Source organism: Squalius cephalus (genome assembly GCF_949319135.1).
Source record: "Squalius cephalus genome assembly, chromosome: 19".
Classification (NCBI taxonomy): Eukaryota; Metazoa; Chordata; class Actinopteri; order Cypriniformes; family Leuciscidae; genus Squalius; species Squalius cephalus.
In genome coordinates, this window is record NC_137140.1 from 21,150,482 (window position 1) to 21,174,210 (window position 23,729).

General features: G+C 38.0%; 1 protein-coding gene across 2 annotated transcripts in view; it reads right to left on the reverse strand.

Moving 5' to 3' along the window:
- thrab (thyroid hormone receptor alpha b) overlaps positions 1–21,499 on the reverse strand; it is a 166,096-nt gene extending 144,597 nt beyond the window's left edge. For both annotated transcript variants that reach the window (XM_079850511.1, XM_079850512.1), the window contains exon 1: positions 21,046–21,499. The gene's annotated coding sequence lies outside the window, so the exon portion shown is untranslated. The remainder of the gene's footprint in view (positions 1–21,045) is intronic.
- Positions 21,500–23,729: the final 2,230 nt, after the last annotated feature.

A 23,729-nucleotide genomic window follows, 5' to 3' on the forward strand; every position in this document is an offset into this window, starting at 1 on the left:
AGCTTGAACTCACAAATGTCCTCGACTACAACAACTCTTCCTCTTCTCAACATGGACTGTGTGTTCCCGGGGGCGGGGTTTATGTAAATTTTAGGGTTAGTGATGTCACTAACTCGGGAGGAAGCTTGTGTAGTCCCTAAAAACGATTTCTTTAAAAGCAAATATCTCCCTTTGCTTTGAACTTTGAGCATTGTAACTTTGCAGATGTTGTTTATGCTCAAACAGCAACATTACACACTAACTAAAAACAGAAAAGTGAAATCATAATCAACCACCCCTTTAAATAACCCATTGCACTTGCAACATTAATAAATGTAGTTTGTGTCAACCACATTTGAATTACTGGTTGCTTTTGAAGATTTTTAACACATCTTAATATTCAGCTTTGAAAAGTAATATCAGTGAACACTGAGTGATGACGTTGAATCAGAATACTGAATTTGGCTGAAATATTGGTGGATCAAAGCGAAGAACTGTTTGCCGAAGAACAACTGTTTATTTTATCACCTGAACAGCATTCCCAAGTTCAAATACACAAACTGAATTACCCAAATTTTGTTTTCAGTTTCGGTTTTCAGCTAAATAAAAACTTTAATTTTGGTTTTAGAGTTACAGTAAACAATTATTTTCAGTCCATCACTATTTAACATGTAACATGTAACAGTTAACAGTTCGGACGTATGCACGAACAGCTGGGGACAGCACGGACGCGGACTACTTGTATTTACATTACTGAAAGTGTATGCTGGGATCCACTCGGCAGACGTGTTCCACGTGAAGATTGGTGTGTACAGTTCCACACATGAGCAGAAGATCGGCGTGTACAGTCCCACACACGCGCAGAAGATCGGCGTGTACAGTCCCACACACGCGCAGAAGATCGCCGTGTACAGTCCCACACACGCGCAGAAGATCGCCGTGTACAGTCCCACACACGCGCAGTAGATCGCCGTGTACAGTCCCACACACGCGCAGAAGATCGCCGTGTACAGTCCCACACACGCGCAGTAGATCGCCGTGTACTAGAGCCCGACCGATATATCGGCAGGCCGATATTATCGGCCGATATTAGGCATTTTCAAAACTATCGGTATCGGCATTTATAACGGCCGATAAATGAATATTTCAAAAATAAAATAAAAACGGACGAAACACCCTTCAACCATGTTATGAGTGTTGGCGTTGTATAGTTTGTCCACCAGAGGGCACTCTACACCGTCCCTGTTGGCAACACTCGTGTATAACGCGCCACACATTCTGCAACCTGCTGATCCAGCCCGAGTCGGGCAGAGAGAACCGCGAGTGAGATCATCGGTGAAGTGTGTTCATGGTGAGTTGGTAACGACTCACGAGACATACATTGCTTGAATAACAATTAAAAGAACATCCCTATCAGTTCTCTTAACTCAAATAAGGATGACAAAATTCGTGACTCATGTCCAGTTTTGCTGCGGTTAAATAAGCCGAGAGTGAAGCGGAACAACGCGACGTAGGCTATATTCACATAAAATGTTAACACTGCAGTTCACAAAAGTTCATAATGTGCATGTGCTTTAATGCTTTGTCGGTTAAACATTTAATTTTAAATGCTGATGCGCTGTTCTAACGTGTGCGTTTCTCAGCGCGTACATGTGAAGCTCACATGCACTAAAAGCCTTTCTACCAGCGCCTGGATACTGGACTAAGTTATCTTTCGAGTATTATTGTGCTAATACTGTTAAATACACACAAGATTTACATAAACAAAGTCGGTTGTCTAAAGTCAAGGCAAAATTGAGAGAAAATCTGCTTGTCAAATGCGTGTACATTAGACGTGTCGTGCTCAGCTCTTAAAGAGACAGTAGCAATTGTAAACACATTGCCGCTTGTCCTTAAAGGGATAGTTCACCCAATAATAAAAATGATCTCATTATTTACAGGCACTCTAATGTTGTTCCAACTGTATTAATTTCCTTCTAATATTTTTCTAATATTAATAGTTTGAAGAATGTGGGTAACCAAACAGTAGCTGGTCCCCATTGACTTCCAAAGGAGAAAAATATACTATGGAAGTCACTGGGGTACATCAACTGTTTGGTTACCCACATTCATCCAAATAACTTATTTTCAACAGAAGAAAAAAACAACTTGAGAGAGTAAATTATGACAATTTGAATTTGTTGTCAATTTGAATGTGAAATTGTTGTTTTTGTTCAAAGGACTAAACGTTTAGTCTTAAAAAAAAATCTTAAGTTTGTATTTTTATACATTTTATTTATCAGAACTTTAATATATTTTGATGTTCCTCTGTTCTGTTGTGACAATAAAAGAAACAAGTTTCTTTTTAAAATGCATTATCATATTATTTTAGTTAAAACTCATAAATAACTACAAATAACTAATGTTAGGGAAATTTGTTAATGTTTTGTTGCGCGTTTCTGAAAAAAAAAAAAAAAATCGTCCGATATATCGGAATATCGGATTTTAAAACCAACAAATATTTGTACCGGTATCGGCCTTCAAAATCCTTTATCGGTCGGGCTCTAGTACCCATCAAAAGTTTGTACACACCAATTGTAAAGTGTGTCCAAACTTACTGTACTATAATACACATAAATAATATTGCTACTGTATTATAATATACACATAAATAATATCGGCCGATATATCGGTATCTGGCTTTTTTTTTATCGGTATCGGCGCCCAAAAATCCATATCGGTCGGGCTCTACCGTGTACAGTCCCACACACGCGCAGTAGATCGCCGTGTACAGTCCCACACACGCGCAGAAGATCGGCGTGTACAGTCCCACACACGCGCAGAAGATCGGCGTGTACACTTTCACACACTTTCACAATTTCCCTTCGTGAAATATTGCACATATGGCTGTCTTTATATTGTTTAAACAACGGATTGTAGAGGTGCGGGTAGCAACGGACTTCTTCACACAGCCTCTCTTTAAATTCGACGTCCATGTTGTTTTTCCAGCGCATGCGCAGTTGGTGCTTTTGTAGCATAGTGAACGTGTGTACTTGTCTGCGTGGGCACAAAAAATGGGAGGCACGCGGATGCCCGCAAATAGCCTCCACGTACACCCTGATGACGACTTTTACGCCACGCGGACCCTAGTGCATGTGGAAAGTATAACACGGCCTTAAGAATTAGTGCACCCAAGATGAAGATCATGTGCATTGGCTACTCTCAATCAAACATTCTAATATCCATTGGCCAACAACGCATTGACAAATCAGACACCCATGTTTGTAGTTTTGTTTCTAGTGGGAGGAGTCGATCATTGGGGTTTTTTTAATCCTTCACAGCTGTTTGATTCCCTGACGAAGGCCAGTGTGCTGAAACGCGTTGGAGTCATTTTAAAAGTCTTTTTTGACTATGCCATAAAATAAAGGCATTTTTAACATCCCAGGAGAGTGCCTTGGAGTTTTTCTTTGGTTTAAAACGCATTGACAAAGTTGAACGATTTACTTTTTGGGCAGTATGATCACGAGTGAAGGAGATGCTGAACACAACGTCAGCCAACCAACGAAGAAGTATACCGCCGCACCTTGAGTCGAGCGCTAAGTGGACCTGGTTGCTGAACGACGGTTCCAATTTGCTGGACATCTGCTCCGTCTCCCACAAACCTGAATTCCAAAAGCGGCGATGATGTGGACGCCTGGACAAGACCAGAATAGGATGCCAAAACAGAAGCCTGGCCGTCCGAAAAAGACTTGGCGTGTTCATCAAAGACCTGGACACTGGGAATATCATTGGACAAAGCCGAAGTCGTCGCGCTTACGCTGGTGGTCGCTTGTTGCCCAATGGAGGAACTAAATCTAAATCAACCAGACCTTCTAATCACAACACAACTCCTTTTCTCTTAGTAATGTTCACCTTTTTGTTAAATTTATAATCATTTTATTTCTGATTGATTAAACAGCCTCAAGACAAAATAAAAAAGCAATAGAAAAAGCTTTCACGCACAGAGAAAAAAAAATGTGGAGATTGATCTGCTAGGGTGAAAGCCAAAATGGGGCCCAGTCTGCATGCCAAGTCAAACAGCTCTCCCATCTCTACTCGGTATAGCAGCCAGAGAGCGAGGCAGCTAACATTTGACACCTTTTTCATTTTCAGATAAAGTATTGCTTCTCAAAGGCATGACCTATTTTTCCCCTTTGCTTTTACCACTAGTTTAAGTCAGATGAGCAAGGCTCTGGCTTTCAGGCAGACATACCAAGCTGCAGATGTTTGCTCTAGAAAAGTGTAAGGGAATTATGACAGCTATAAATGGATGGCTCGTACCTTCTATGCTATCAGGTAATTATGGCATGACTATATGCTGCTTTTTACATTATAATGTAGCCTGATTTCATCTGATGTGATACTGCAGCCACAATTTTGGCTTACGGTGTCTTTTGATGTCAACTTCTGAAATCGTTCATGGTCTGATGGTCACAAGGAGGCAATGACCTAAAGCTCCGGGCCGTTATTAAAGACATGCCTTGCATCAACAACATTCATGATATAGTCCACGGCTCCACTTATGTTATTAAACACAGGTTTGAGATTAAACTGGGTCAAGGATGGCCGATCTGCAGGTGACGTTACACCACATACCTCAGCCAGATGGACACGGCCATACCTACTGCACATTTAGAAACACATACCTAATGCACATACTTTTTTTAGAAACACACTAAGATATAAATTAAGACCGTAACCTGCCATGAGATCGTGTGGACAGACATCAATCAAATAAAATAATATTCTTGGTTAGTATTTAGACTGTACTTAGTACCAAGATGATTTATAAACAAAACTGGACAATCTTTGCAACATGTAGGCTACAGCTAACTAGAATACATAAAAGGCACAATATTTTTGAATTCAGACACTTTAACATTAATGTTCAAAATGATTTATTGGCACAGTAAAAAACTACATTGCCAAAGCATACAGTATTGTAAGCAATATTGGCTAAAATAAATAACTATATAAATAGGTTGTATAATGGTTGCATAATCTGACTGTGTAGATATTGCATAAGTGCACCATTTGAACTGCACCAATTGAAAAAGATGGCCAAACGTAGCGCCATTCAAACCTAAAAGTACAATGTGAAAAGAGACCTATTAGGGAAGAGAGAAGCGTGGAATTATACTCAGTTCAAGCCAAGCAACAGATTCAAGTGTGGAAACAGCTTGAATAAAAATGTTTATGGCGGTGGTGTCTTACGGGTGGGTCAGCTCACAGAACTACTTGGCTGCTCTCTACACAGCTGCTTCAGGTTTCACTGGTTCAGGGTCATTCAGCGAGGGGTCTCCACGCCATGCCATCTCCCTCCTCTACTTCCCATGAATCACAGCCTACTATAACACAACCACTGGCCTTGTCCAAATCAATGCCATACCAGTGTTCAGGCTTCTTTAACTCAATCTCTAAATACTCACCACTCTCTATTTACTCTAGAACAATCGAATTTGAACTTGAACTTGAATAACTTTACTAAAAATAATTTAGAATGATCGCATAATAAATATTGAATTAAGCACTAAATATTAAATATAGACTTTATCATGAACAACAGAGACTTAATATTGTTTTATATACACAGGGTTTTGGGTCAGTAAGATTTTTTAAACACTTTTATTCAGCAAGGATGCATTAAAAACTTTCCCCCTCCTTAAAAGCCCAAACTTAACATCAATGCATGCAACATGACTGTCGTAAAATACAGTCTACTGCGGGATGTGCTTAAAATTGAATATTTACTTGATATTAAAAATAGTAATGAAATGAGCAGCTTTGGTGAACACAAGATATTTCTTTAAAAATATTTAAAAACTCTTTTGAATGTTAATGTAGCATATTGTTGTAGTATAGCACAGGCAGTTGCTAACATATTTGGTTATTTGGATGCAAAATACACACCTGAACTAGCCAGTCCCGTTGAAGATGACTAAAGTTAGAAAATGAAGACTGCGTGACATTAACTCCACACAAGAGTGGTGGTGAATGTGATGACAGCTCACTTTGTCCCACAAAACAGTGGGCAGGGAACTCTCCTTAACGAAATCCTGATCCAGAAAAACTCGTTCCCTACAGTATCTGTTGAAGTTAATGAAGCTTGACCATCGGCAGCTTTCCAGAGATGAAACATAGGCCTACTGAATGTTGCAAAGTGAGGTTATAACCTACAGCATCAATATTACACCCAGCAATACACCTTTCTATAGAATTCATACCAAGAGCCAGCACAAGAGATGCACACAAAACAGTCTCTACATTTTTAGCAAAAACAATTTTTATTTTTGAAAAAAACAGACAGACAGACAGAGGAATAGTCAGAAATGACAGACAGAAAGACAGACAGACAAACCAGAAAAGGCAGATAGACAGAAAAGAAAGAAATACTAGTCAGAAAAGACAGACAGACTAGTCAAAACAGGCAGATAGACAGACAGGTGAACAGAAGAGTTGAGGTTTTCACGAATATTCAATCTGCAATAATTATTCAAAAAATAAAAATACTACTCACAGTTATAACTAGCCTAAATGCATTGGGTTGCGCTGTGTAGTGTTTAAACAAGATTGTATTTAATCACAGAATGTCGTCTTCTGCTTCTAGGAGCTGCAAAGTTTGGAATTACTTTGAACAAAATGAAATTAAAAATTAATCAACATGTTGTGTGCAAACATTAGCCACTTTTCCACAAACGGGCCAGTAGCCTATGAGCAAGGGCTACAGTAACAATGTGCCGGGTGGGGCCAATAGCCTCGAACCTCAAGCACCAAGCCCAAAATCAGGTTGTATTTCCTCTCTCAGGTCAGTAGCCCTGCAACACTACCCTAAACACGCCTCCATAGAACGACGTCACATAACTCTACCGTTTAATTAAAATGGTATTTAACATTTCACATAAAAAGAAAACAGTTGCACTTTTTGTTAGTGGCCATATATGCCTAACAAAAAATATTCTATTAAAGTGTGTCCACCAAAGCGTTTTAGCCAGCTAAACAAAAAAAGCCAGGTGCTCTTCTGAAAACGCCCAGCTGGGGGGCGTTTGAGAGCGCTTCGCAGAAGACACTTTGGTTGTTATCAGCAATATTAACGTCTCCATTTTTGTTCAAGTAGGATGGTTGGTCGGTGTAGTATTTGTCCCACCCCTCCTCCACTATAATTGGACGGCTGGGTAAAAAGGGCCAGTGACAAGCGCAGTGGTTTACCCTAAGTTAAATGGCTTTCAACTCTCAGTGACACAAAAAAAAAAAAAAAAAATAGACAAGCACCCATACAAACTTCTATTCGAAGCACAAGAAGTCTATTTGAAGCTGCTTTCTCAAGCCTCTCGTCTCCACTGCGGACAGCAAGCCAAATACGTTTAACCGAAGTAGTTTAATTAATCTGGGTAAGCAAACTCGTGAAATATTATTATGGTACAGTGTTATCAGTTTGGCTAAAAGAACACAAAATATATAATGTACACTTGTTGTGTATATTGCCTAATTATAACCTTGTTCAGAAATAGAGACAAAAACTTAATGATTAAAAAATAGCATCTCTCTCGTTAACCGATTAAATCATTTCTCATTAAATAAACGAATAATTGAATATTCATTTTTTATGAGCCCAAATATTCAAATACAATAAGTTTAAATAAAATATCCATATGTTTGCTTGGTCAAACCAAAGAGGAAACCATAGGGGAAAAAGCAACAGGTGTTCAAGGGAGATCGTAATCTGGACAAGTTGACAAATGATAGTGAACTCAAGGCAATAGCAACAGCAGCAGAAACAACCAAAAGAGCAGTTGTAATGTTGATTTTCCTGTTCCCTTTATGCAGGCTCCATGAATCCTCTGTCGGTGTATGTAATCTGAAGATGTGATCTCCTTCTCTACCAGTCTTCGTTATGAAATGAAATCTCACCTCAGTACTCAACCCTTGTTCCTTTTCTCACAGAATATCACACATATTCTGCAGGTGCAGTAAGCTGCCAAGATCAATCCTCAGCCCGCTGCTGGAGCCTGCATCCAGTTAGTTTTACATCAGGCCTGGCTAGAATAAGTTGCTCCAAACCGTAGAAAAAGTATACTGCAACATAGGAGTGTGCGATATCATCTACAATAATATCGTAATTGTTTTAATGATGTGAAATCTGACATTATCGAGTAGGGGAGAGCGGGGCACAAAGTAACGCTTTTTGACTTTCTCAGTTTGTGTAAATCTACTTATGGTTCAGAGTATTTAATTTTCCCACATTAATTTCCCACATGTCTAGTACAATTATGTGTTTTTGTTTTATTAATACAGTATACTTTTTTCTTGATATACCCCGAAAGAATGGAAGTGAAATGTGACAACATGCCCCATAGGTGGGGTACATTGTAACATGTGTGGGGCACATTGTAACATAACATATGACAGCTTAAAATGTTATCTGATCTAATAAAAAAAATATACAAAACAAAATAAAAATATTTTCTAAATAAAATACAATTAAAAACTTTTTCATATAAAATAATGGCAATTTTTAATAATTAAATATAAACTCATTTTTGAGTTTTGACTACGAACCCATGAAAACACAGCTATACAACATAGTTCAAAACAAATAAATAATTAGTAATTTCTGAACATTGACTTTATTCACCTTTTTCTCACGTTTTCTCAATAAAATTAATAAAAGTATAGAATATAATAGCATATTTCTAATAGGGGCACATTGTAACGCAGTGTTACAACATGCCCTCGCCTGCACAACTGGGATTTAAACCCTGCTAGTGTCTTCTGCTAGTTAGCGAAGCATTAAATAACTATCTCAACTGTTAAATAACATCTTGGAGATTAAAATAATATCAGATTTGTCTTATTTTAAATAAACACAAAAAATAGAGTTGAAAAATTAACTTAAGTAAGAAATGTACTTTTGCTATGGTTTAATAAATGTCTATGGATATCTTCCAAAAAAAAAATTTTTGGCGGAATTTATTTTTCTATATAGTGTTGATATGGCAACTAGTAAATACACAAAGTTTCGTCATCCAAGCATGTGCGGAAGTATTTAAAACAAGCGTGTTACAACTAGCCCTGCGTTAGGTTGTGCCCCGCGCTCCCCTATGTCCCTCACTTTGCAAACACCAAACAAAAACTCGGCAAGAGAGTTAACCCTTTTCGGTTTAGGTTAGACTACTGAACGTGCGCAGCATTTAGAGTGCACGCTCTCAACTGCGTGATTTACTCTATTTAAATGCAGCAACAAACACCCCTGTATTAATTGTCTGTTAAGGCTATTTATCATATGATATAGATAAGCAGTCACACAAAGAGTGCCATTTTCCCCCCAAAATATCAGCACAATTGCAAATGCGATATTGATTTTATTTTAATAGTTTAATAAACAATATTAAGTGACTTACATTTTAGACACAATATTGCCATTTCTCAAAACATATTTTATGATCTGCAGGGGGGAAAAGGGTCATATAGATTTAAAACAGAGAATTTACATTTTGGGGTGAACTTAAAGGAAATGTCATTCTGCCATGTTGAAGATTAATTTCAAGAGATAATCCACTGGAAAACACCACTTTTTCACCACCATTATATGACACATCTATCTGTGAAAACTCATTCACAAACCTCTCTTGAGATAAAAAAAAAAAAAATCTTTGAAGGGGTCATAGACTGGATTATTTTATTATTTTATAATGTTTCCTGGGGTGCGCTTATAATGTTAGTATGATTTTAACATCAAAAATTGTCATAATTAATAAATAAAAGGCATTTTTCCTAGCCTGATTTTAGCCTCTGATTTAAACACTCTGTTTTTAAGGGGCGTGTCTGTTGTGAGACTGTAAACGCCCACTGCTGTGATTGGCTGACATGTTTGCAAATAAAATAGCTAGTATTACATGTGGAACTCTCTCTAAAACTTTTACTACGTTTTTACAGCTATCGAGATTAAGGAATCGTGAAAAGTATTGATCATAATGATCTATTCCCATCACATGAAAGGTTGCAGTGATGAGCATTGAGCAGATGACAGACAGTCTGTTGATCGCGTATGAAAAGATCTTATCATTTCAACGCAATTTCGGCACTCTCACGAATGCTTTCACCAGAGGTGTAAAGTCCAAAAAGTCCTGCCATATATTTATTCCACCCATGAACTCAGCCAGCTGATTTCACTAATTAGTTCTATCCCCTGGCTGAAAAACGGTGCTAATTAGCAAATCCAGGTGATTGGAACAAAATACTGAGGAGGACTTTTACTTTCTGAACCTGGACTTTACAACTCTGGCTTTCACCAAATAACAATGCAAAGACGATGTAAATACAGTAAAAGCTTTGTTGTACTGTACATTGTAACAGTGTCATGATTTTGTGATGATTGGTTTCAACGAGTTTTGGCAAGTGTCCAGATAAACTTGCGCTGTTTGATTGACAGCTTGGGCAACTGGAAAAAGGGAGCGTTCTTTGATTGTTTTCTTTATACAATTTAATCACAGTTTAAATAAGATTATTTTCATCCTACTAAGAGAAACAATCTGAAGTTGATTGTTTAGTCACTGGCTTGATTTACTGATGCATAAAAAGTATTGAACAATATTTTGAGAGATGATCTGTCTGAACTTGAATAATTACATCATAAATCACTGATCACAGATCAGGCATTAGAATAAACATGACTACTTACATGTTTGTGATCAGGCATTAGAATAAACATGACTACTTACATGTTTGTGGCGTTGCTGGCAGATCCATATCATAAAAGTCTGTTTGCAAAGCCTGCGCCGAAATTTACCAAATAATCCAGTGAAATACACTGAATACAAACAAATAATGCACTGCTGAGACATTCACATTGTTGTGAAAAAAACTCCACTATCCTAGCATTAGAATTGTTTGGAAGTTAATGGTATTATTGATCCTGTATCGATCTTTTCTCGTTCACTAGCGTTCCAGTGGGCGTGGCCAAAGCTGAAGTGTGACGTCACAAGTCTCCACTTTTTAGATCCTGTCGTTTGCTGGCCTTGGTTTCAATAAAATCTGTTTTTGGAATAACATGAAAGTTTTGAAACTTACAGGGTATTTTTATAGTATACCGAACTCTTAACTGTCAAAGGATCAAGGAACATTTGAATTCTCTCAGTCTATGGCTACTTTGAGAGATGTCAAAAATGTGACCATAAACAAGAGTTGCATCCAACTGTGACAATGTGCTGTAAATTAAAGGAAGACATATTGGCTTGCAGCAAGAGAGCTGTCAGTTTTCATACAGCTGAACCACACACACACACAATAATAAAAAATAAAAATAAACTACAATCATCATTCATATTTTTCTGTAAACACTTACAAGCTATACAAGCAGCAAACAGCATGGGCTGACATGCAAGTTCACAATAGCCCAAAAAAATATCACAGGCTGGTTTTTCAGGATTAAAATAAATGACAGCAGCTACTTTCTGGGTTTTTATATGGAGGCATTTAGTGGTACAAATAGGCATCTGGTGTAACTGATGGCCTAAATATCAAAGGCATAATAAAAGGTAAATGATCATGAGGTGTGGCACAGCATCGCTGCCAAACCCTCAGCTCCTGGAAACGGTTCAGATGAATTTCTCAAGCATGAAAGTTTATATAAGAAAAGACCTCCTAAAAAGTAGAATGCCTTCCTCACATTAACAGTTTCATAGTAAAATCCGATTCAAGATCATTTCAATGACCCAGACCTCCCAGAAAAAATGATGCCAAGGTCATCTGCAAAAATGCCTCACTTTTATAACACATTACAATACAAAATAACATAATAGAAGCACAAAAAGATGCAGATCTGCAATTCACGTAGTGCAAACAAAACATTGCCTAACTTTACTTTCAATATTGAGGACGGTGGCACTCCCATAACTCCCAGGATTTTGATTTTCTGCCAACTTACTTGTCATCCATTTTAGTCTATCTATAGAAGTTATACATTACCTAAGATGACTCAAAATGGAAGTGGTGATGAATGCATTTTTCTGCTGTTGAATCATGCCTTTTATCAATACATCTGACTTGCGTTTTCAGAAGAATTCTCTTTTGTCCACAAATCTGACTCGTTGTGCACCTCCCATTGACAGAATAGTTCAACACGTATCTCATACCATTCCAAGACTACAATTAAGCAGATCTGCAGGAATGAGGAATGACTTACAGTTCCATCGTGCTGAAGTCAATGGGTTTTCTGAATAGGCTTTTGGTTAAATGCCTGAAAAAAGGTCTGTGGTTACACAAGCTCAATATATTTTCACGTTTTATTCGATGACATAAAATACATCAGTGCTCCCCCACTTAGGATTTTTAGGCTTTTATGTGTCTTGAAAAAGGTGGTTGATAACAAACGGCTAAATGAGACTACAGAGGTTGTCAGGGACATTAAATGTCATCACATCAAACTGGAAAACTCATCTACTCACCAGTCTACTTTTATAGTCGTGTTGTGTTTATACTCACTCTCTTGCAAACTATTCTAAATCATACTTTTCAACTTGAAGATTGAGAGAAGCCATGTGACCACGGTGAAGTATATTTATATCCTACTTTTATCTGTTTACTTTAGGCGATTGCATTTAGGCTTCAAAATGCAAATATTAACTCTATGAACAAACTTTGTAAAAATCATAAACCTTTCTTGATCACAGAGCTTAATTTCTGCAATAATCCAAAACTCAATGGAAATATCCTGTTGGCTTTTTGTCGAGGGAACCAGGGTGATGCCAACTTACAAGTTGGCCAACAAAATTACATCAATCCTGCAGCACTCTATAAGACATAATAATGATATAATAAGACATAATAATGATATAATAAAAATTGTTACTTTTTATACTACAGAGGAGCACAGAAATGTTTGTTGTTCTCACACCTAACATACTAAATCTAAAAAACCATGCTATCTACACACAGTGGGAGGAATTAAGCTACACTGTAAAAAGTGAACAGTTGGATCAACTTAAAAAAATTACTTCAATTGGTAACACCAAAAGAAATTAAGTTCTCAACTTAAATTATCACGTTTTTCATGATAAAACATGATAATTTAAGTTGAGAAAACTTAATGTCTTTAGGTGTTACCAATTGAAGTAATTTTTTAAGTTGAGAAAACTATTCACTTTTTACAGTGTAGAGGTAACCATTTTTTTCTGTACTGTGGAGGTACAATCTATTAACACATTCAGCTCTCAACAGCTACAAAAGGTCTAGCACCTGTTACACACTTTGTTGTTAACAAACAGATAAAAGATTCATAGATACATCAAATCTACAATTCCCAACATCCAATGTTATTCTATATAGTTTAATTCCATGCTGGGCTGAGAGTACCTCCAGTCAGTGAATTGAACGTATTCTTTGCACCATTTACAACGCAAAAAATAAACCAGCACATTTCCGAGCCAAAAGAGCAACAGGGAGGAAGCCACTAAGACCAGATTAAAAGGCTGTCTGAGATTTAGGGCTGTTAATTAGTGTGAAGTGTGGCTTTTTTAAAAAACGCCTCTCGAGACTCTGTTCTTATAAAGGCTAGTATATACTTTCGTCTTGCTCGCATGCCGCCCTTTGCGGTCGTGTATGTGTGAGGCGAGGGGACGATTTTTGTAATAAGGCCAGATCTCAGCTGAAGTCTCTCACTGACATGGAAACCACATGAACAAACCAATAACAGAAACTAAAGACAAAAAAGATCAAATACAGTCGGGAGTTGGCCTGAAAGAAAAGGACAGTGAAAGACAGAGATAGCTTTTTGTGTATAACAAACTGACGGAGTGTGTGCGCGTGTATCTGTGTGCATGCAGGTCCATGATGATTGTGTGGGCAACGTTATCTCAAAGGGGCCAGAACAGCGGTGGGTGACGTTCACGGGTGATTATACAGAGTGGCGATAAATTCATGTTTCATAGGACAGTGGTTGTGCTTATCAGAACTGAAGCCGAACTGCCCTCCACAAACGTTTTAGACCAAAGTCAAAGTTCAGTTTTGGCATTTGCCACCATGCATCTGCTGAGAAGACAGTCAAAGAAAGAGGTTAGCACAGTTAGCGCAGCCATGAATTATGTAGCAGCTGACACACAGCAAAGCCAAGGCTATGTTACAGCTAAAAACATGTAATTATCTTTAAAAAGAAAAAGCAGGAAGTTGTACAGGACCCCTTTTAATGCTCCAACACATAAAAGGAATGCTGTGCTAAACATAATTATGGTCATTTGAGATGATTTCTCTGTGTGTGGAAACCCTATTTATACAGACCAGGCATGTGATAAGCTTACAAGAAAAAAATAAGGATTATTATTATGATTTTTATTAAAAATGTATATTTTGTTAAATTGAGTATTTGATCATAATAATATATTATATTATAATAAAATATATGTTATAATAGTATTAATTTGTAATAAAAACAATAATTTATAATAAAAGTATTAAAAGTGTTAATTTGTATTTGTTCTTATAAATTATTATTAATAACAATAACAATAATAATAATAATAATAAAGAAATATCTTTATTATTATTTTACAGAAAAACAGTATAATTGCAATACTAATATTTACGGTTGTCCTCATTTCTTTGCTTTCAAACGTTAAACCACTGAGCTTTCATTTTGGTGGAAAACTACAGGGAGACGCTTCGCTTTGTTGACAACAACAGATCTATAAACAATTTTCATTAGATGCTTGGTGCACGTTGCGTTCCCAAAGTGACTCAAACACACAGTGCTTGCAGACTAGTATTTACTGTGAATTGAAACTGTAAATGAAACTTTACTCTGTATCATGCAGAGCGTTATGTATATATGATCGCACTAAGCCATCTCACATTCTCACAACGACGCATTTGCACAATTAATTTAAAGAAAAGTTACCGGGAAACTGGTAACGCGGTTTCAGCGCATATTCTTACTCGAATTTGCCACTTTGAACCCAACATGCTATGGGTGACCCGTAGATGGCGCTGTCAGGAGCAATCAGTGAATGACATAAATGTATTAGAAAACATAACATTTAGTAATTGTTTAAGGCCATTTTGCAATTCTGAATATGGAAAAATCACATCCCTGATAGACATATAGTCTCCTTTTGAATATTTAGATTTAAACGCTAGCTTTTAGGGTATGTTTACTAGGGTATGGTTAAAGGGGTGGTTTACTGCTTTTTTTCTTTGCATGATTGTGTTTATGGGGTGCAATATAACATGTCTTCGGGTTGTTGTTTTTTTTTTAAAGCCTTATTTTTCATAAATTTCACCTTTATTGTAAGCCGTTTTCTCCTCTGTCATTTGAACGACCGGTTGACTTCCTGATTCTATGAAACCACTCCCTCAGAAACAGGCAATGGGCTCAGATTGGTTAGTTGGGCCGGTGTATTGTAATTGGCTAAACTGCGTAGTGCACGTTGTGCGGAAACTTCACGCCCATTACCTTTACGGGCGAAAGTTGCATGTGCTCCGGTCAAATGTAAATAATGGTGTCAATACTGCCGTATCAGTTTGAGCCAGAATCAGACCTAGAAAGCAGCAATAAAGAGAGTCAAGCAGAACCTCTGCAAACACGGCTCTTACAAAACGTTTCTGAATGGTACATTTTTCTATTATTATTCTATTCTACTATTATTAGATACTCTAATAGAATTTCGATACTCTGTTACTTGAAAATGCTACTGCTGCTTGTTAGCTTTTGAGATACGATTTTCTCCTGATTAAACATTTAATATACATGACTGAGTAATACCGTTTTTTTAAAGTTATTGTTTTATCGATTACATATAATTTTTTGAACTTTATACACGTTTGTCTTATACACACAAAATAGCATCGAACTAACTGGCTACTATAAACAAACAGCGTTGGTTTACGTTCTTGATCAAATCGAAAAATTACGTCATAAAGTATACATGGAAAATACATTTACAAAATTAGTACATAATTACAAATTCAGGTACAAAATGTTTGTACGCGTTTGTCATAGACACACGAACTAAGTGGCTACTAAAGCCAGCGCTGGCATTTGTTTACGTCCTTGATAAAACTAAAACATTACGTCTGAAATTAAATACATTTAAAATTATTAAGTCTTACTTACAGGTTGTGGCCCAACAACTGCTGCCTCTGGTTTTAAAGTTGGAACTGCTTCATGTTTTAGTAACAGTTTCTTGTTGAATCCGGCATTGAATTCGTGGAGATTCTGGAAGCTGTCTTCCGTAAAATGCGCAGCACAGAGAGCTAAATTACGATTGTAATTTTCAGGAACATAATCAAACATAAATTTTAGCCATTGTTGACGAACTACAGCGTCCGTAGGAAGCCCGAACACAGAAGACCTGACAGCTGGGTGAAAATAACACAATTTCGACGGCATAGCTACAGCTCTCCACTATAACTCTTCCTCTTCGACAAAGCCGCAGAAATATGACCATGCCCCCTTTTTTGCATATTCCGGAGGGAGGGTTGATGTGGGTTAGTTACGTATAAAACCCGGGAAGTATCTCGTTGTAGTCCCATTCGAGTCGTTTTTGTAGGCATTAAACTTCCTGATTTTTAAAAGAAGATATCTCTGCTTACGTTGAACTTTCAGCGCAGCAACTTTGCAGATACTGTTCATACACCAGCAGCAACAGTACACACTATTTAAAATGAAAAAAGTGAAATCGCAATCAACCACCCCTTTAAAAACGTAGGCTATGCGTTGTTTTGGCCGTCTATTTACACGAAAATGGCGTTTTGGGGGCCTGAAAATGGGATTCAAGGTGCAAGGTTTTGAAAACTATGCCTTTACCATCTCCATGTAAACAACAAAAACGTGAATTTGTGAAAACGGTGATAACATGCATGTTTTTGCATGTTCACGCATGCGTATTACGTGTTCGCTGTTTCAGCAGTCTCTGTCCGCTTGTTTGGCCCGCACCAGGGTTCAGATGGCAACGTTCACACTTATTCAAATGAACCGCACTAACAGAGCAATCGCACCAGGGTTTGCTTTAATTTGCTTTTTGAATGTCCAAGTCCTGACTCAATTTTATTAAATTGAAAAGAGAGGCAAGGAAAAAGAATGTCATGGGTTTAGAATAAAATGAGGGTGAATAAACACAGAATTTTAATTTCTGGGTGAATCATTCCTTTAAAGGTCCCGTTCTTCGTGATCCCATGTTTCAAACTTTAGTTAATGTGTAATGTTGTTGTTAGAGTATAACAGGGGTCACAAGTTTTGAAGACAGGCAAGAGTGACATCCCGGGGGGGGGGGTTTGGTTGGATGGGTCGCGGGAATGGGGGTGTTTCATTAATAATATTATTCTTAGTGTTTTTATTCAATTTCCACATGTACACGTGCGTGTGTGTGTGAGAGAGAGAGATTGAGAGAGAGTGAGATTGAGAGAGAGTAAGATTGAGATATTATAACTGGTGTTGTTTATTGTAAGTGTTTGTTGCCTTTTTGGAATTGTTGCCTTCCACCTGCACTCTCTTCCTCTGTCTCCTCTCCTACCCTTTTCGCCACCTTCTCTGGGACAGCATCCTCTAACCTGGCCTTTTTAGGGGACTCTCCTCTCAGGGCGAATGAGAGGATGCTTAATTGCTTTTTACCTGACATATTTGAAAGACAGATGCAATGATTAATGCATCCATGGCCAGGATATAATTATAAAATATGACATGATTTTAAAAGTGACCTATAACATTGACTATGCAATACACTTTAATTTATTTAGTGCTAATAAAATTTAAGCCTATTTGGAGAGAGAGATGTTTATAATGTGACAATATGTCAGTCATCGTGTGATAATGAAAATATGACTAGGCCTAGACTACTTGTTCTGAGCAGGTGTTGTCAGTGAACAGGCTGTAAAACTGTTGGCTAAGTTAGACACTCACGAAAAACTGACGCTAATTATCTGGGAAACATTCTCTAACAGCAGTCAAGTTGTCTGTTTGTGTCAAACAAGTTGTGAATTTGTTGTAACATTACAACAGGAGATCATGACTAACTCTGTGCTCAAAGTGATGCTCGGAGCTCCAGTGGTTTCCTCTGTGGGGTGAACGAAACTTTGACGTTTGACGCACTTTGAGAATCACGTGAACAATTCCAGAATATGCTTTTTTTTCATTGGTTGTTGGGTTAAATCTAACCCAGATACAATAGTGCTATTTTCTGATTGGCTATTGTGTAGCCACTTTCTTTTTTTTGATTGGCTGATAAATGACAGGCTCGACTAAGAATATGGGAGGGAGCAAACTGGCTTGATTCTTGCTGGTTTCATAGTGAGAGTGGCGCGGCCAGAGAAGTTTTGGGCGCTGCGGAATATTAAATATATTATAAATAGTTTTTCCGCGTGAGAAATACAATGTGACCGGGAGTGCGTGACAAAAGACCGAAATGAGTGACTGTCACGCTCAATGCGTGACACTTGAGAGCCCTGGTATAAATAATATCTGTAAAATTATAAAGCTCAAAGTTCAATGCCAAGCGAGATATTTTATTTAACAGAAGTCGCCTACATTGAACGGCCAGTTTGGACTACATCCCTCTACTTCCTTCTTTAATGACGTCGCTAGAACAGTTTTTTGACTAACCTCCGCCCACAGGAATACACAAAAAAATGGGGCGTGGTCTTGTTGTGCTCCCACGGAGAAGCGGAAGAGTTGCGTTTGTAGAGTGTGTTTGTCGCCATGTCGTCGAGACGCTGTTATTTTCATCCCGGAGTCAAATCACCTTAGTTTGGCCTTCCCAGGGACGCTGTACTTAGAGACATGTTTACAATAACACTGAGCGCATACATCTCCACGTTATGGTAAGAGGCGTGACCTTTCCGGGCAACGTGCGCTAAGCTGCTGTCGAATCACAACACAGGAACCGCTGGCACAATCAGAACTCGTTACGTATTTCTGAAGGAGGGTCTTCATAGAACAAGGAAGTCATCAGCCCGTTCTTAGGACAGTGAAAACAGTGTGAGTAAATTGTGTGAAAAATACTGTGTTTTTTTACACGCGAAACATGAACACGTTATATTGCACACTGTAAACACAATCAAAGCTTCAAAAACACACGAAAAACGGGACCTTTAAAGTGATAAAAGAACATCATATTTTGAGGTTATATCATGTTACCACACTATATTATAATTTAAATGATTCTATATATAAAGAGGCTGGGTATTGTCTTTAAAAGCAGATGTCATTTACAGTAAACTGCTGCAATCTAAGGTACAACATTTTGCATCTTTTTACAAAAATAATAAAATCCTGAGCGATAACGTTGGTTGATGTTTTACAAAATGGACTTATCAGCTTTCTAGTGTGTGTGTTTTAGATAAAAATGCATGGCACATACAGCACGCTGTGATAAACTATAGGTCACAGCCTTAACACGTGCATTCTGCTACTTACACTAGAAATTATTTTACACCAGAGTGAACAAACACAAATGACGGTGCTATGGTTTTCAGCTTTGTATACTTCAATGCGCAAATGCCTTACATAATCAAATCAAAGCCAACTGAAAAAAACTGTGAAAATCAGCCAACTGAGGTGTAAAACTGAATGAGGTTGGGTGTGATGTGGCAGCAATAAACAAATCAAATAATCGGGACATCTGAAATATGACACAAAGGATTGAAAACCCTTCAAGAATTTCCAAGTGCCTGGTGGGTTTATAGAAGTGGCCACAACCTAACCATTCTCATACTTCAAACCCATCATTGTTAGACTGTCAAACCTCAAAACCATTTAAAGTACCCAGCATGCTTTTTGAGTGTCTGCTTTAGCATCATATTGACTGGGATTTCAACTTCAGCTGCAAAGCCTTAACTCAATGTCACTGCTCAGTGTTGACCTATATAGCAAGGGGCAATGGTATGGCGGGCTGCAAGGAGAGGGGCCAGGGGAGTTCACTTCCTCCCCATTAAAAACTCATCAGGGCCCGACACAACAAGCCAAGCTACCGTTGGACAATGATTGCAACTCATCCTTGACTGGCTTTATAGCTCAAATCTAGCAAGATGTGCTCACATATATCACATACATATTTGTCGACAGTATCCATCAGGTAATTCAGCATTTAGATGAACTTCTCTTTAGAAACATTACAGAATATCAAAACAGGTGGTTACTCACTCACACATGCTTAAAAGTCCTTAAAAGTCCACTTGAAAGTAAATTGCATGTTCCCTGACAATTCAAGAAGCAATTAGGCTACTTAGTTATTAAAAACAGGTCACATTGGTATGAATCACTTTGAACGTAATTAAATTTCACTTTAAAGAATGTGCTTAAGTTAATTGCATTAATCAAAATATCTTAAAGCAATTCCACATATGTAAAATGGGAAATTGTCTATAATAATTAAATCAAGTCTTGTATACCTGTAATATATTGTCTTGTAAAAATAAAAATAAAAGACTACCACTTTCACATGCATATTATATGTTTCACTTGTAAAATAACTATCGAAGCTCATTCTATTTAAATGAAAAAATAATTAAGGTAGCCTGAAGCTGCATATTGCATAATCAGTTTACTCTGTAAACAGTTCACACAAACTTTTCAAACAGTGAGCAGACTAATGAAATGTTCATCTCTTAACCAACTGACCTGTTGGTACTGTACCTTCTGGCAACGTTATCCGGTGAATAGATTGGAAAAGAGCACCTGAAGTGAACCCATCAGCCCAACACATGCAAGCTTCAGTATGTGTGTGTGTGTAGCAGGCACATACTGTACTGTACCAGTAGAAACGGGGCAACAATATGTCTGTTAGTACAGTATGTGCCTGAAACTAGGCCCTACATACAGCAAGACACTCCTCGCCGGCAACCTGTACAATGTCAGCCGTTTGAATGCAAAAGACCGCGTGCACTAAAGCCTGTGGTGTCTTACAGTGAGGAGCCATGGGAATGAATCATTTAGCTTTAGGACCGCTGACCTGTCAAACCATGCAGCTAGCGTACACTGGAATTAGCTTGCTAGGGCAGAGGAACGCGAAGGAATGTTACATAGGCGCGAGAGCAGTAAATAAACACGCACAGCGCGCGACTCACCGTGTGAATGTTTGGCGGGTTTCAGGGAGATCGTGGGGTTCCTGCGAGTCGGCGTCGCAGATAAGTGAAAACGTCCTGCTTCGTGTATCCAGTGCAAGTGTGGAGACACTAGTGCACACAGTGAACCGATACCACCGCAGCGTGTCTTCAAACTAATGTGTCCTCTTCCTAAAGTCCTCGGTTTGCTCTTTAGGACGTGCACTAAGCTCTTGGTGGTGGGTTTTCCCCTTAGTTTGAAGGGGGGAGAAAAGTCCTCTGCCTTGCCCGTGCTGCCACGACAGGGATTTGAAATGAAGAGAAATACTACGATCGCTCCTCCCTCCTCCCCAGTCCCACTCATGTACAGTACCACAGGGAGCGTATAAAACAATTTAATAAAACGATCTACCGCTCTCTACAGGACTAACACTGTAAAATACTTAGATGACTGCACTCTTTCAAACTGTTGTCATGTGAGGCGAATGACAGCGCGGGAGGCACCCGTCAACATCCCGCCGCATCATTGAAGAGCCTCACCGCTGCCCTTCTGACTTAAAGGTGCACGCAGACTTTTTGCTAATTAAAAGGTTTTAAACAGAAATGAACAGCAGTTTTGAGAAATTTAAAGTAATGTACATTCACATGAGAGTTTACACTCATCAGTCTGCTAGAAAAAGCTGTTTTATTTTATATGCAGTGGCAGTCACCCCCTCAGGACATCACATGATCATATGCATGATCTGTAAAGCCGCAGTTTCCTCCTGATCTCTAACCGTTTCTCCTCCTAATCTCTTCCATATCGCTTTAAAATATAGCATTCTGTGCACAATTCAAATGGGCCCGATACGTTTTCGTTACGTGTAAGTTTTGAATGCTTATATCTTCTAAATGTGAATTCTGTCATTGTTTTGGAGCACACTACCTTAAAGGCTAACACATTCATACTAAAAGCCAAAAAACTTCCATTTTGATTTCATGGGGACTTTAATAATATTTTTACTTTATATAGCACTTAGTCAATGCTTAAAGTCACCATGAAATCAAAAATGGACTATTCCTTTTTTCTTTTTTTTTAAGGAAAACTGCAGTTTTTTTAAAAGAGTCTATCCCTGCACGCCACTATTTTATTTTTATTTTTTTAAATCATGAAGCCTAGTATTAGTCCAGGATAAAGGTATAGATCAGTGGGTGTGCAATTCACTGGTCCAAACTAGTGTGTTTAATTTTAAGATAATAAATTAAAATAACATAATAACAAATGCAGTTTGCAACATCAAGCAGCAGCATAACGGACTGTTTTGTACAGTTAAAATAAATGGAAGCGGCTGACACAGTTAAAAGTTAAAAATGACCTTTACATTAAAAATAATCTGTAAGGTGGATAAAATATAAAAATTAAACATCCAAAGAAGCAGTTCCTGATGGCTTAATGAAACAAACAAGCCACAATAATGTGCAGGTCTTGACACAGACTGAAGGAAAATGTTATGGCATCAACTGCCAAGTACGAACACACACTCTCTTCCGCATCACAGCCACTGCAGGGCAGGGGACGCAAGTAAACAGGTGAAATGGAACAAAAGGTAAACAAGCAATATAATGTTTCGATATAATGCAGTACCAGTTAGTGAACAAACTTCATGCATCCAAGGTGACAGGTGTCATTATAGAGTGTAAAACTTCTGGTGCTATTGTGATGAATAAGACTAATCTAACCTTCAAATGGATTGTTCACCCAAAAATTAAAATTGTCATCATCTAACCCTCATGTCATTCCTTAAATCCCATAGTGAGTTGTGACAAGATACATGCTTTCAAATCTGTACATGCTGCCTATGGATAAATATGCTGAATTCCTTTAATTGAATTGCATTCTTATAGGTACATCTTATAGGTACAGTATATGACTGATTAAATCTAAAACAGAATGAGTCATTTGAGCATAAGTGAAGGACAACTAGATTAATTAAACATGAATATTCATAAGCTGGGAATAACCTCTGAATCAAACAAACCCTGAGCAAACAGCACATCTTCAGGAATGCAACAGCCATTAATCTAGAAAACAGTGAATTAAATGACATATGAATTAAAGACTCATCTTTGCTCAGTGAGGGTGTGCATAAATAACAAAGGGACCTGTAATTTTAAATTTGGATGTTGATATTTTATTGAACAGTTAAAAAAAAAAGTATTTTTTGCCCTAAAAAGAACAAGGGAACAGGGGAACAGGGCAGCACATTCAGCCAAAAGGAGATGACTCAAAAGACAAAGACTCAAAGTTAACAATACAAGTCTATCTCATCTGCTAACAATCTCAAGTATCATCACTTACCTGTTTATGCATTGTTTTCCAACCATATCTGCAAATAAACTAGCCTAGAAATCTAGACGCACCCTAGCGGCAGCAAAATGTATTTTGCAGCCAGGGTAGTCTAGCAACTCTCCATTTACTTTTGAGCTGCAAAAACCTAAATTGGGTCAGGCCAATCACATCGTGTATAGAGTAGGCGGGGCGGGCTTAACATAATGACAACAGATTTGCGATGGTTCTCCCTGCTACTTGAAAACAAAGAATGGCGGCTGCTGGAGAACAGTCTTTCGAATCGGCTTTGGCCGCGACTCTGGAGGACTTGGAGTTAAGTTATATTTTTTTCAGTCTATGACTTGGAGTTAAGTTTTTCTTTGAGAAAAGACCAAAGAAC